This window comes from Papio anubis, chromosome 10, assembly GCF_008728515.1.
Source record: "Papio anubis isolate 15944 chromosome 10, Panubis1.0, whole genome shotgun sequence".
Lineage (NCBI taxonomy): Eukaryota > Metazoa > Chordata > Mammalia > Primates > Cercopithecidae > Papio > Papio anubis.
The window spans coordinates 6,656,221-6,671,007 of NC_044985.1; positions in this window are offsets into that span (position 1 = coordinate 6,656,221).

Sequence of the window (14,787 nt, forward strand, 5' to 3'; positions counted from 1 at the left end):
TTCTCTGCCTGAAGTATCTTGTTTCCAAGCATCTGCAAGTCTGTAGTCCATTTTCAGTTTTCACAACCGGGACCCATTGCTTCTCCTGGCTTTTAGCCTTTTGAGATCTGTGATAGGTGACACAGAAACAAATGCCTTAGTCAGCCTTTACACAAGGTGGAAATTGCAAATTTGATCTGCTCGACTTTCTGTGGTTCACTGATGGGGAGTAGGGCCAGCTTGTTAGTCCCCTACAACTGTGACACATTGTGCTAGGGAGGAGAGGAAACAAGGGTGAGCCAAATCACGATGATGTTTCTTATATATTTTTAAGCTGACTTTTTTTTTTTTTTTTGAGTGGTGTTCTGTTGGATGCTGTAGATACTTGACTAATTTTCAGTCAAATAAAGTTGTTTTAGTCAGTTTCTAGTTGTTTATTTAGTATCTCCATAGAAGAACAAGAGCCTAAAGACTGGATATACAATGTGAGTAAAGGAAAGGAATCTGGATGGCTCCAAGTCTATTGGACTGAGCCGTTGGAAGGATTAGTTGTCATTGATCCCAAGTAAGTTGTAAGGGCAAAGAACATCAGGGATTGTTTTAGATGAGTTATTCCCGTTTTGTGGGTGGTTAATGCCTTTTGAAAATAGCCATACTCTAGGAATTCAACTATCTTTAAATTTCTAAGAGAAAAGATTTTTCTCCATCTAATCTAAGTCTGGCTTCCCCATTTCTCACCTCACTTCCAAAATTAAGCATCATTTCAGTATATTTATGCTGAAAGTATTTTTTTTCTTTCCCCAGGGAAAACCTCATCAACAAGTCATGTCTTCCCACACTGATTAAATATAACAATGATATCAAAATATTATAGTCTGACATCATTACTTCCATAAATAATATTGTGTGTAGGACATTAACATTCCCATCCAAGTTAAATTTTGGCAAACTCTTTAAAGCTACTTGTCATAATCCTCACTTGTCTTTTATGGCCTTTTCCAGCCATTTTCATCTCAGCTTCTCATTTCCCAGGAGTAACTGCTCAAACAAGAACACGAAAATATCTCAAGATCCTACAATGATGTGTTGATCACAGTGCACACTATGTATACCTACCAGACAAAAGAAAATCTCAAGCAAGTAGAATAACACTTAACTGTGATAGCTAAAACATTTATAAAGTCACGCTTCCTATCGAACCTATCTGGACTCTTCCACAGCATGCATCCAGTGTTACTTCATGCGTCTTTCCCAAGAAAAATGAGATAAGTACCTGTTTGATATATTTTGTTGTTGTTGTTGCTGTTACTGAAAGATTTATTTCAACCATGGCCCAATCTCAGATTAAGGAAAATTACTCAAAGTTTAGATTTAATTTATATTGCTTACTACATAGAAACCACTTACAACTCTTGGGTACTGTCTTTTTACTCACCATAATCTACCAGAGCGTATTTACATTTAAATTCACGGGTTAATTTCAGGTCAATTACTTTTTAAATAATAATTAGCTACATTATTTAGAAAGTTTGTAACACACTTTTGGTAAATAAGAAGTACTTGCATAATATAAAGGTAAATATTATAATTATATTTTTGTTTTTAAATAAGAGGTTTGTTTGCAGTTTCACCTTCTTTTAATTTGATGAAGTAAGAAATGGAAGGTGTCCTTTCATCTTTAGTAGAAAGTGAGGATTTCCGTGTGCTCTTGGGGGAAGGTTTAACTGTAGAAACTATTTCCAGGTTATAGATTTTAAATAAAAGGAGTGTGTGGCCAAGGATCCTATAACAAGCTCTGGAAAATTAAGCAAACAACTAGCCCTGGTTGATGAGTTTACATGAAGAAGACTATGACCAAGAAGGTCAGCAGTAGAGGGAACAGCTAGTGAATGGAGGGGCAGTCATCTCTCCATCAGCTGAACAACAGAATACAGCTAGAAAAGGATGGCAAACCAGAAAGTCCATAAAAACTGATGAGATGGGACAGGGGAGGAAGGACATGTGTAAATGGTGCCAAGTTAGACAGGAGAGAGAGAAATGCAGAGCTCAAGTCATGGCAGATTTCTGAACCAGAGTTTCCTTCATAATATGCGTCTAGGTGAGGGGAGTCTTATAAGCAAGGGGCAGACAGGGAGAACCATGCAGTTCCCAAGAAGATGGAAGGCCCAAACCCTGGGAACTTCCTAAGGCCTCAAACATACTCTTCAATTTGTTTGTGACTGACTTCCCTCAGGCCTCAACATTTCAATTCTTACTTTTTATAGAACTGTTTTTAACCTTGTTTTTCTATGATTAAAGTGTATAAAATACTTTGTAAAATAATTTGTAAGACAGATCTTGAACAAAATAAAACGTCAAATTTGGCAATATTACTGTCACATAGAAGGTGAACGGATGGAAAATATTGTAAACCATGTACTTTTATGGTGTGTCTATTTAAATGCTTAGATTTAATCTCCAAATGGAGTAAAGTTAAGCCATTCACTTTGATTTAGATTTGATTAATGGTCTTCAGTCTTTCATTTAGAGAGTGTGTTACCATTGATCTGACAAAGTATTTGTGCTATTTAAGTGTTTTGTGGGGAAAAACAAGACAATTTAGTAGGATATGTTACAACCACCTCTCAAATTGCTTGCCAAATTGCCTTACTCACACAGAAAGGTTTGACATAAAAGAAACTGTGAAGCCTCTGCTAAACAAAGATAAGTGAATAGTCTCGCACGTAATATGAATCACACAAAGGCAGTAGATTTGTTATTGCTGTTCTCTTTTACAGTATGTTTAAATATATTTATACATCTCTTAATCAGTGTTCTTTTTTCCATTTTTAATGCTTTCCAATTCCTGCAGTGATTAGGCAGCACCATACCTTCTGCATGATTTTATGTCATGTAATTTTGAGGGTTTAGCATAAATGCTTGGTGACTTTTTGAAAAAATAAATACATTATAATATTAATGATGTAATTATATTCTCATTTGCAATTCTGTATTTTTCAAAATAATACTTTTTGGTAAAGGTCCTTTATAGGCTTAAGCAAATTTTAAAAGCTTTTAATTTGCATGGAATGTACTTTCATTTCTAAAGAATTTGGATGTCTATTTTCAATGTTATTTTAAAAACTTTTTTTCCAGTCTACTTAAGATTTTACTATTATACTCCCACTAGAATTGTAGTGGACATTTAATTTCTTGCATAATTATACCCATGCCAATAACACTTGTCATATGTTTAATACTTTATGGTATAGTCATGTGCTGCATAATGACATTTTGGCCAAGGAGAAACCACATATATCATGGTAGTATTGTAAAATTATAATACCATATGTTTCCTGTCCCTTTCGTATGCTTAGTTATATTTAAATACACAAACACTTAAACATTTTGTTAAAATTGCCTATTCAGTATGGTAATATGCTGTACAGATTTGTAGCCCAGGGGCAATAGGTTTTACCACACAGCCTAGGTGTGTAGTAGGCTATACCACCTAGATTTGTGTAAGTACACTCTATTTATGTTTGCACAATGATAAAATCATCTAACGACATACTTCTCGTAATGCATTCCTATTGTTAAGTGATGCATAACTGTATATAAAAATGTCTTCATATAGTCTATTATGTCCTTTAATCCATACTAAATATGAGTCAAGAAAGATTGTGGCATGTTGATATTTATATTGTTTCCTAATACAGAAGGCTCTCTCTCTCTTTATATATGTGTGTGTGTATATATATACACACACATATATTTTAAAAGAATATACAGTAAATACACATATATATGCATACACAATTTTTAATTAATAGGAAAATTGAATAAAAATAGACATATATACAAATACACAATATTCATATCTTGATATCTTGCATAATGGCAGCAAAATCATGTTCCAATACATTGTGTACCTGCAATTTTTTTCTAGGCTAAACTTGGATAGCTTAAGAAATTTCTAGGTATTATTTAGCTCTCTTTTTCTGCCACCAGAAGACAATATTGAAACTCTCCCTTCACTCTTTTCAAATTCAAATAGCTTATAATTCATTTTTAAAATTAGTGTTTTGTTTCGTTTCTGTTCTTATTGGATGTTGGGCAACTTAATATCTTTACTCAGATGGAAACATATTTATCAATAATGAAGAAAGTCCATTAGCAATCGTATCTGGAATGTTCAGTTTTTTGGCTGTTTCTTTTGGCTTTTATAGGTCACTTATTTGTTTTCCTCAATCAGATTTAAGAAGAAGAGCCATTACCTGCTAGACTCTCCAATACTGATTTGACATGTGTATCACTCAGAATTCTTTATATTTCAATTGATAGAAAAAATGAACAAAAATATACACAAGCAAAATGTAAGATTTTTTATTTTTTTTTTGAAAAATGTCTGAATGGTAGACGTCAGGACTGGTTGATTCAAATGCCTAAAATATGTAAACAGAGTCAAATTTCTCTCTCTGTCTCTCGGTCCCATCTTATTTGTGTTGATTTTACTTTTAGATAATTTCTCTCCTTTTATTTTAGATAAAATCTCCTGGCAAAGAAAATGGACAGTCGTTCCATACCATATGTCTTCTCAGCTTCAAAATCAACAACAACAAAAAACCCCCAAAATTTCCATCATCTGCAGAAGTCAAATAAAACTTTCAAACTTGCTCTTATTGGCCCCAAATGGAGCATATGATCATTCTTGATCTAATTACAACTATCCAAAGTATGGAATATATTGATTGGTTTATGCCAAGTAAGCCCTATCCCTGAAGATTGAAGGACGAACTGCCTACTCTAACCGGGGCTTAAGAGAAAAAAATGTTGTCACCCTGTTTTGCCAGGTTACAAAAGTAACAGATGCTCCTTATAATCATATAATTATTTCTTTTCTTTGATGAATTTTTTGACATTGATAGATAAAGTATTAATTTTGGGATACGCACTTTCAAAGAAAAAATATATTGAAAGTGAACTCAAAGAAAATATACCAGCTAGTATGCAATGATGCTACAGATGGTTAACATTCATGCTTCCTCTTCTGTGACATGAAGTTGCCCCCTGGGAAGAAGATTCTCAGTCACGAGATGAATTTTCCATCTCTCCCCTTGCATACAGGTTTCACTCTGTAACTAGGTCTCACCAAAGAAATAACTCAAGTTATGTATACAGTATAACCTTGATATTGACCCAATAGTACCATAGACAGTTTTTTGTTTTGTTTTGTTTTGTTTTGTTTTGTTTTTTTGGCTAAACATAGAAATTGACCCTTCTGGTCTTAAAGCTTGAAACTTACATTTGTTTTATCCTAGTTTCTTCCTCAGGAAAACGACCTTCTGGCCTCTCAAAAAAAAAAGTAAAAAAGTATAAATAACTGAAACTGACCAGATCACCACATGCCAGATTCTTCATTCATCATGATTGCTTCCTTACCCCTTCCTAGTTCCTGTTTTCTTACACATTGTTACATTTCTTACCTGCTATATAAACCCTTAATTTTAGTTGGTCAGGGAGATGGATTTGAGACTTATCTCCTATCTCCTTGGCTGCAGCATGCTATTATAGTTTTCCTCCTTAGCAATAATCGTTGTCTCAGTAATTGGCTTTCTGTGCGACAAGCAGCAGAACCTAGACCAAACTTCCAGTGTTTCAGTAACGATCTTGGGGTTTTAAAAACGAGTAGGTGCTCTCTCTACACTCTCTTTTTTAAATCTTCCATCTGGATGTGGAGATCTCTGAGACACGAAAATATTTCAGAGCTGTAAAATAGAGGTAACTGGGGTCCCTGAATCACCATATGGAGGTAAGCCACCCCACTCAGAAACACCTGCAATGAGCTGTTGCATAAAGGAGAAATAAACTTCTAAAATTTGGGAGTTTAATTATTGGATACCTGCTGGTACGTTAATTAATACAAAATCAAATAAACATGGAATAATTTCCATACCAGTTATTTCTAAGTATCACTGTTCATTCTACTATTTACACATTACTAAAGGATGAGCAGATAGGTAGACATGATTAGTTTTTATAATATTAATTTTTTGAGATGGTAATAAATCTGTTTTTTAAAACTAATTCCCTGGACAACAAAAATATAACTGTTATTTTACCATTCAGTCCATTAAAAATAGAAATTATAATTTAAAATAATTATCCCACCTGCACACCAGCAACTTAAAATTGTCTTATCTCCCTTTAAAGAAATTTCCAGATGGATGGCAGAGTCCTAGAAGTGAACAAGATTTGGATATGTGAAGGGAATTGTGAATGGTTATGATTCAGACTATCTGAAGTCAAAAATATGAAAGGAGAGTTTTGATCAATGAAACAGGAAAGTTGGCAGGGGTTAAGTCATGAAGGATGTTAAAGACCAACTTAAGAAATTTAGATATACACTGAAGAGAGTAGAGACACAAAGATTTTAGGCAAAGATGTCAGGGTTATGTTTTAGAAAATTTACTATGTGCTTCCAGTCAAAAGAACTAAATAATGTGCTTCCAGTCAAAAGAACTAAGTAAGACTTGTCTCTCTGAAACCAAATCAAAACAGAAAGAACAAGAAACAGTAAATGTCATCTATAAAAACCATGAAAAATTGTCCAGCTGCAAACCTTAATCTATGAAGTTCTGCCAATTGTAGTGAATATAGGTTTAAGTAAGGAAACTGAGAACAAACCTGTGCTAAAGAGGGATTGACCACAAAGATTTCCAAAAGGTAGTGTTCTTACTAGAATGTCTTTGTTAAGATCAACATGTTCTAGGTGAGTGGACAAATTTCCAAAACATTCTGAACTCCTATTGAGGCTGCAGAGTAGCGTGGACGAACTGGCTGACTAAAGAAATAGAGCGACACTATAAATTTGCAAAAATACAGTTTTAGGATGAAGGATAGTAATCACTTCTTCAGTTGAATTCCTTATTTTAGCTAAAAAGAAGTAAACCTCAAATGGCTTCCAAAGGATCTGTGACATAAAAGGCATCATTTCTACTCAAGTGATTTCCTGTCGGCCCACAGAAGACCAAAGCTCACAGAATTGACTCTTGGTCACAAGGGTTCAGAAACAAGGTAATGTCTAATAGTCTATGAACTCAGTTCATTCCCTTGACCTCACCTCTTCACTGTCATCAAATGAGTGAGGCATAAAAGACATTCCCAAATGCATAATAAACAGAAATATATCAGCATGAAACAATAGTGCAAAGAAGGTGGATGAGCAGATAGACCACCAGAAATGAACCAGAAAAACATTATATAATAAAGTCAAAGCACAATGTGTACCACATTGCTTTACAAAATCTGACTGTAAGCAAAAGAATTGTTTCAAAAGAGGCAAAATTCCCACTTAGGGAAAAGTGTAAATAATCCCGATGTATCACCAATCAGGATGCCAGCAGTAAAGAAGGATAATACAGCACAGGCCACTGTTGCCTGCCTTTGATTTTCAAGTATTTGTGTGCACAGGACTTGGGCTCATATTTGTCATACACTAAGGCTCAGTTTTCTGAAGGGTAGTCAGAAACTTAGTCCTTTACCAAGGGTAAGAAACGTAGTCCTTTATTTGGGTGGCTAAAGTAAAATGTAATTACTACTAGGCAGTTAAAAGTATAAACCAGGCTGGGCGTGGTAGCTCATGCCTGTAATCCCGGCACTTTGGGAGGCCGAGGTGGGCGGATCACCTGAGGTCAGGAGTTCCAGACCAGCCTGGTCGACATGGCAAAACCCCATCTCTACTAAAAATACAAGAATTACCTGGGCATGGTGGCACACACCTGTAATCCCAGCTACTCGGGAGGCTGAGGCAGGAGAATTGCTCCAACCCAGGAGGCAGAGGTTGCAGTGAGCCAAGATCGTGCCACTGCACTCCAGTCTGGGTGACAGAGTGGTACTGCTTTTTTTGTTTTTTTAAAGTTTAAACCAAGGAAATGTTGGATTTTTGTAAATATGTCCAATTCTTTTATATGATTGTCTTACTTAGGATAGGAAGAATTAAAAGATAACCATGGTTTATCCCTATGCTGATATGGTTTGACTCTGTGTCCCCACCCAAATCTCATCTTGTAGCTCCTGTAATTCCCATGTGTTATGGGAGGAACCCTGTGGGAGATGACTGAATCATGGGGGCAGGTCTTTCCCATGCTATTCTCATGATAATAAATGGGTCTCACAAGATTGATGACTTTTAAAAAAAGGGGCGTTTCCCTGCACAAACACTTTTCTGTTGTCTGCTTCCATGTGAGATGTGCCTTTCACCTTCCACCATGATTGTAACGCCTTCCCAGTCACATGGAACTAACTCCAATTAAACATCTTTCTTTTGTAAATCGCCCAGTCTTAGGTATATCTTTATCAGTAGCATGAAAATGAACAAATACATATGTCCTGCTTATATATTTAAGCCTATATGCCTTTCAACAACAAAAAAAATCTGTGCTTTTCTTAGGGCCAACTCCTCTGTGATTTGAGTAATTTAATGTCCCGTAATGTTTGTTCTATAATTTTCTTTTTTTCTTTTCTTTTCTTTTCTTTTTTTTTTAGAGAGAGTGTCTCAGTTACCCAGGCTGGAGTGCAGTGGCAGGAACACGGCTCACTGCAGCCTTGACTTCATGGGCTCAAGGAATCCTTCCACTACAGCCTCCAATTTAGCTGGAACCACAGGCACATGCCACCATGCCCAGCTAAATTTTTGAATTTTTTATAGAAATGCATAATTTTCTGTGTCTTAAAAAGAGAAAAAAAGAGAACTTTCCCATATTATTTGGTGTTGATAATTTTGCCTTTCTACAACTACACAGCTTCTTGGGTGGTCCAGTTATATTTCCTTTATATGGTACTTGTTGGGCCTGTGAGGTCTGGAGCAGTATCTTGTATTAAACTTGCTACTATGTCTCCAGAAAAATAAAGGAACGTGCACTTTAAGCAAAATACATAAGGACTATAAACAGCTTGCATTATTTCAGGTAAGGTGTTATCATCAATTGAGTTTGTGGCAAATGTTTTTTTCAGATTTTAAAAAATTACTTATTTTTTATTGTGTTAATACCCATAGAGAAGTTATTGTAGAGCTGTTTTCTATAAATCTAGTATGACCATGCCAACTCCCCTGCCTCTAGTGATTCAGTGGCTGCCCAGTTACACTGTGATAAATTTCGAAACTCCAGAAATGGTAGGAAAGATCTTCTGTGATTGAATTCAGTTTTACTGAACCAGAATTATCTTTGGCCAATTCTCCCGCTGAAGTTTCTGTTCTAGCAATACAGAACTTGTTATAATATAAGGTATTTCGAAGGAAGTGCTTCCAAGGAAGGACAATACCACCTGTCCCATCCTTTGATTTGCTTTCTCTGGTCTGCTGATGCTATTTCTCATCTCTCTTTTGTCTGCATAACTCTATCGCATATTTTAAGGTTTCTTCCAGACATCCGTACCTCCAATAAGCCTGCCTTGCCAGAATGTCTTGCCATTCAACCATCCACTCCACTACCCTTCCTTCACTCCACTTCACACACATACACGCTACACACTTCTGCACAATAGAAGTCCAGCCGAGTCAGCTGTGTTCAGTGTTTCTGTCGCTATTCTGTGGTTCTCTCCTACCCTATTTATATTTGTTTCAGTACATTTACCACATTGTATCACATATTTTTGTTTGTGTCTTTGCTTTTTTGTCTACATTGAGTCAATTAAGGAAAGGGATTATACTGTTTTCATCTTTGAATCCTTAAATTAAAAAAAAAAATAGGTCATGCTGTTTAAAAGGTATTTATTGTTAAGGGCTAAAAACACACATATGGCTGGGTGCTGTGATTGACATCCGTAAACTCATGCTTTGGAAGGATCACTTGAGGCCCGAAGTTCAAGACCAGCCTTGGCAACGTAATGAGATCTCATCCCTATAAAAAAATTTTAAAATTAGGGAGGTACAGTGGCCTAATTTTCAGTGGAATAAATAAGTGGCAGGTATAGTGGACCTATAGTCCCAGCCACTTGGGAGGCTGAGGCGGGAGGATCACTTAAGCCCAGAAGTTCAAGGCTGCCATGAACTATGATCACACCACTGCACTCCAGCCTGGACAACAGAGTTAGACCCTGTCTCTAAAACAAAAACAAAAACAAGCAACTAGGATGAAAAAATACAGACAAATCAGTAAATGAGCAAGGAAAGGAATGAATAATAGAATGGGTTTACTATAATGAGAAATCCTGTGATTCTCTCTGTGGCTGTGGGAAACAGGGAGAGAATAAATACCTTTGCTATTATTGGCAAAAGTTGCCACATTCCCAGAATTCTTGAGTCATTTGAACAACATTAATTACCAAATTTTATGATGGGTTCATCAATATGTTGCTTGCTGTCAGTATTCAATACATATACCAGCAAGTCCTTGAATCATCCATGTGTTTATGTTTTTTAAGTAGCATATACTAGCAATAGCTGTCTTGCAGGAAATATTTCTTTAGGATAAATGGCCAGCTGATGTTAAGGGGAATCTGCTACTTGAAACCATCAATACCACCCAGGAGGTTATTTGTCTCCCCACAAGTCCTGCAGAACAACTGTCATTGTTTAAATGAAGTGCATTTTAAATAACTGAGTTTTAATTTCCATAGAATTCAGTAAAAAAAAAAAAAAAAAAAAAAAAAGATCATTATAATTATACACTGCCAAGGCAATAGGAATTGGTTGCAAGCACTTCATATAATTCCGTGTTTTCACTTGGCATACTCTCAGCAAAGGGAGCTACTTTCTAGTGAATAGACTGGTTATGCGTATACTCGAAGTTGAAAACACTTCCGTTTTGTTTGGTTTGGTTAAAGATGATGCTTAGCTCCAGTTGACCAGCTATGACTTAAGATTGCTTGACAGTATCTATGTTTAGAAGGCTATTGAAGGTTAAAGGACGAGTGTTTAGATTATGGACAGCTGCTCTCCTCACTGCAAGCCTAAGGACTTTGAGGCAGTAATTTAATGACTCACTCCTCTTCCTCCCTTACTCTCTTCCTTTCTTCTTTTTTTCCTACCTTCTGTCAACAAAAAGAGCCAAACTCTATAAAATATTTTAAGATATTTATTCTGAGCCAAATATGAGAGACCATGGCCCATGACACAGCCCTCAAGAGGTCCTGAGAACATGTGTCCAAGGTAGTCAGAGTGCAGCTTGGTTTTATATATTTTAGGGAGTCTTGAGACAGCAATCAAATACGCTTAAGAAATACATTAGTTTGGTTCAGAAAGGCAGGACGACTCAAAGCTGGGGAGCTTCCAGACTCTAGGTAAATATAAACATTTTCTGATTGACAATTGATTGACTTTGTCTAAAGACCTGGGATCAATAGAAAGGAAATGTTCAGGTTAAGATAAAAGATCGTAGAGACCCAGGAGGTTCTTTTAAAGTCATACTGGCTGCTTTTAGAGACAGTAGATGACAAATGTTTCCTATTCAAATCTTTAAAAGGTGCTAGATTCTCACTTAAATCTCTTCAGGCTTGGGAGGGCCTAGAAGAAAAAGATATAGCTATGTCAATAGAGATTCTTTACAGATGCATATGTCCCCCCATAAAGAACAGTTTTGCAGGACCATTTCAAAATATGCAAAGAAACATGCTTTGGGGGGTAAAATACTTTTACTTTCTTCTTTGTCATACCCAAGAATATATGTATGACATACATGTTATACTAGAGTCATATTGGAAAACAAGTCACTATATATAGGGTTAAATAAAACCCATCTGATGAGAATTTATGGTTTGTAGGGCATGACTCCCCACACCCCTTAGATAGGAATTTGGGCAATATAAAAAAATCAGAGTTTAGTCCTCACTTCCTTGCTTCTTTCCTTTATTGAAAATACATTTTTGAGCTTCAGTATGTACTGGCACTGGAGCACTGGGATTCTAAAGTCAAATAACATATGGTTTCTGCTTTTTAATAGCTTATTAGCAAATGGGATAATCCTATTACTTTGCAGAATTTATTGATAATATGGTAAAACGTCTGGCCAATAGGAAGTGCTCACAAGTGGTAGCTATGTGTCCTGGTGCTCTCTCTGTCCACCTTTCTGGAGGGGAGAATTTGGCTATTTGTTACTCCAGTAGTTTTTCAATATCTTTCATGCCCGGAAAGAGAAAAAAAATCATTCATACTGTCAATGTGTTATGGGCAGTTATCTTTGTTCTTAGAGTCCCCAAGATGTGGTGGCCACTCCCAAGATGGCAGCAAGCCTTCTGTTGTCTGACCTGGGGTTCTTGGACTAACAGATTCCAAGGAACAGAACCTTGGGCCATGTGGTGAGTGTTATAGCTCTATTAGAAGCTGTGGGTCACAGAAGAGAACCATGGAACCCAGCAACTAGTGTTCAGCTTGATTAGGATGAACCCGGGCACATAGCCATGCAGGAACAATGGCGAGCCTTTAGCCCAATCTGAAGCAGCAATGGGCACCTCACTGGATCAGGAGCATAGCGGACACCCTACCAGATCTGGAAGGGTGGAAGTCAGTGGCAGGTCTGCGACAGCAGCAAGCAGCTGTGGTGGACCGCAAGTGAAAGCTCTGCTGGAGCCGTAACAAACATGGACCAGAAGAGTGTGCAGTTGCAAGATTTAATAGAGTGAAAACAGAGCTCCCAAACAATGGCAGTGGACCCAAAGGGGGTTGCCGCTCCCCACTTGAATGCCTGAGTTTATATCCTGATGATTGTCCCTCCCTCTGTGCTCTTAGGCGATAGATGATTTGACTATTTCTTTACCTCCTGCTGTAGCCTAATTTGTATTTTAGTGAGCCCTCTTTACTACCTGATTAGTCGGGTGTGAGCTGAGTTACAAGCCCTGTGTTTAAAGGTAGGTGCAGTCACCTTCCCCAGTTAGGCTTAGGAAGTCTTAGTTGTCCTAGGAAATCTAGCTAGTCCTGTCCCTCAAATGTCTCTGCTAATTAGCAGAAAATTAGGGAAAAAAATGATTTATTGGTTAAAGAGAAAGTGGAACCTGAGTTTAACATAATACTTTGGTATCAAAGCCCAGCTCCTTTATTAGGTCAAGATGTTTTAACTAAATTATCTGCTTCCCTGACTATTCCTGGGCTACAGTCACACCTCATTGCTGCCCCTTTCCCCAGTTCAAAGCCTTCTTTGTATCCTCCCCTTTTAACTCCCTACCTTAATCCACAAGTATGGGATACCTCTACTCCCTCCTTGGTGACTGACCAAGCACCCCTTATCATCCCATTAAAACCTAATCATGCATACTCCGCTCAACGCTAGTATCCCATCCCATAACAGGCTTCAAACAGACTAAAGCCTGTTATCACTTGCTACTACAGCATGGGCTTCTAAAGCCTATAGGCTCTCCTTACAATTCCCCCATTTCACCTGTCCAAAAACTGGACAAGTCTTACAGGTGGGTTCAGGATCTGCACCTTATCAAATTGTTTTGCCTATCTACCCTGTGGTACCCAACCCATACACTCTTTTGTCCTCGATACCTCCCTCCACGACTCACTATTCCATTCTTGATCTTAAAGACACTTTTTTCACTATTCCCCTGCACCACTTGTCCCAGCCTCTCTTTGCTTTTATCTGGATTGACCCTGACACCCATCAGCCTCTGCAACTTTCCTGGGCTGTACTGCTGCAAGGCTTCAGGGACAGCCCCCATTACCTTCAGTCAAGCCCTTTCTCGTGATTTACTTCCTTTCTGTCCATCTGCTTCTCACCTTATTCAATATTTTGATGACCTTTTACTTTGTAGCCCCTCCTACAAATCTTCCCAACAAGACACATTCTTGCTCCTCCAACATCTATTCTCAAAAGGACATCATGCATCCCCCTCCAAAGCCCAAATTTCTTCCTCATCCATTACCTATCTTGATATAATTCTTCATAAATACAAACATGCTCTTCCTGCTGATCATGTCCGCCTAATCTCCCAAATCCCAACGCCTTCTACAAAGCAACAACTCCTTTCCTTCCTAGACATGGTTAAGTACTTTTGCCTTTGGATACCTGGTTTTGCCATCCTGACTAAACCATTGTATAAACTCACAAAAGGAAACCTAGCTGACCCTATAGATCCTAGATCCTTTCCCCACTCCTCTTTCCATTCCTTAAAAACAGCCCTAGAAGCTCTTCCCACACTAGCTCTCCCTAACTCATCCCAATCCTTTTCATTACACACAGCCGAAGTGCGGGGCTTTGTGGTCGGAATTCTTACACAAGAGCTGGGACCGCACCTTGTAGTCTTTCTGTCCAAATAACTTGATCTTACTGTTTTAACCTGGCCTCCACATTATTCCTGACACCACACCTGACCTGCATGATGTATCTCTCTGATCCACCAGACATTCACTCCATTTCTCCATATTTCCTTCTTTCCTGTTCCTCACCCTGATCACACTTGGTTTATTAATGGCAGTCCCACCAGGCCTAATCGCCACTTACCAGCAAAGGCAGGCTATGCTATAGTATCTTCCATATCTATCATTAAAGCTACTGCTCTGCCCCACTCCACTACCTCTCAGCAAGACAAACTCATTGCCTTAACTTGAGCCCTCACTCCTGCAAAAGGACTGCGTGTCAATATTTATACTGATTTTAAATATGCCTTCCGTATCCTGCACCACCATGCTGTTATATGGGCTGAAAGAGGTTTCCTCACTATGAAAAGTTCCCCCATCATTAATGCCACTTTAATAAAAACTCTTCTCAAGGCTGCTTTACTTCCAAACAAAGCTGGAGTCATTCACTGCAAAGGCCATCAAAGGGCCTCAGACCCCATCACTCAAGGCAACGCTTATGCTAATAAGACAGGAATGTCAGGTCTCTGAGC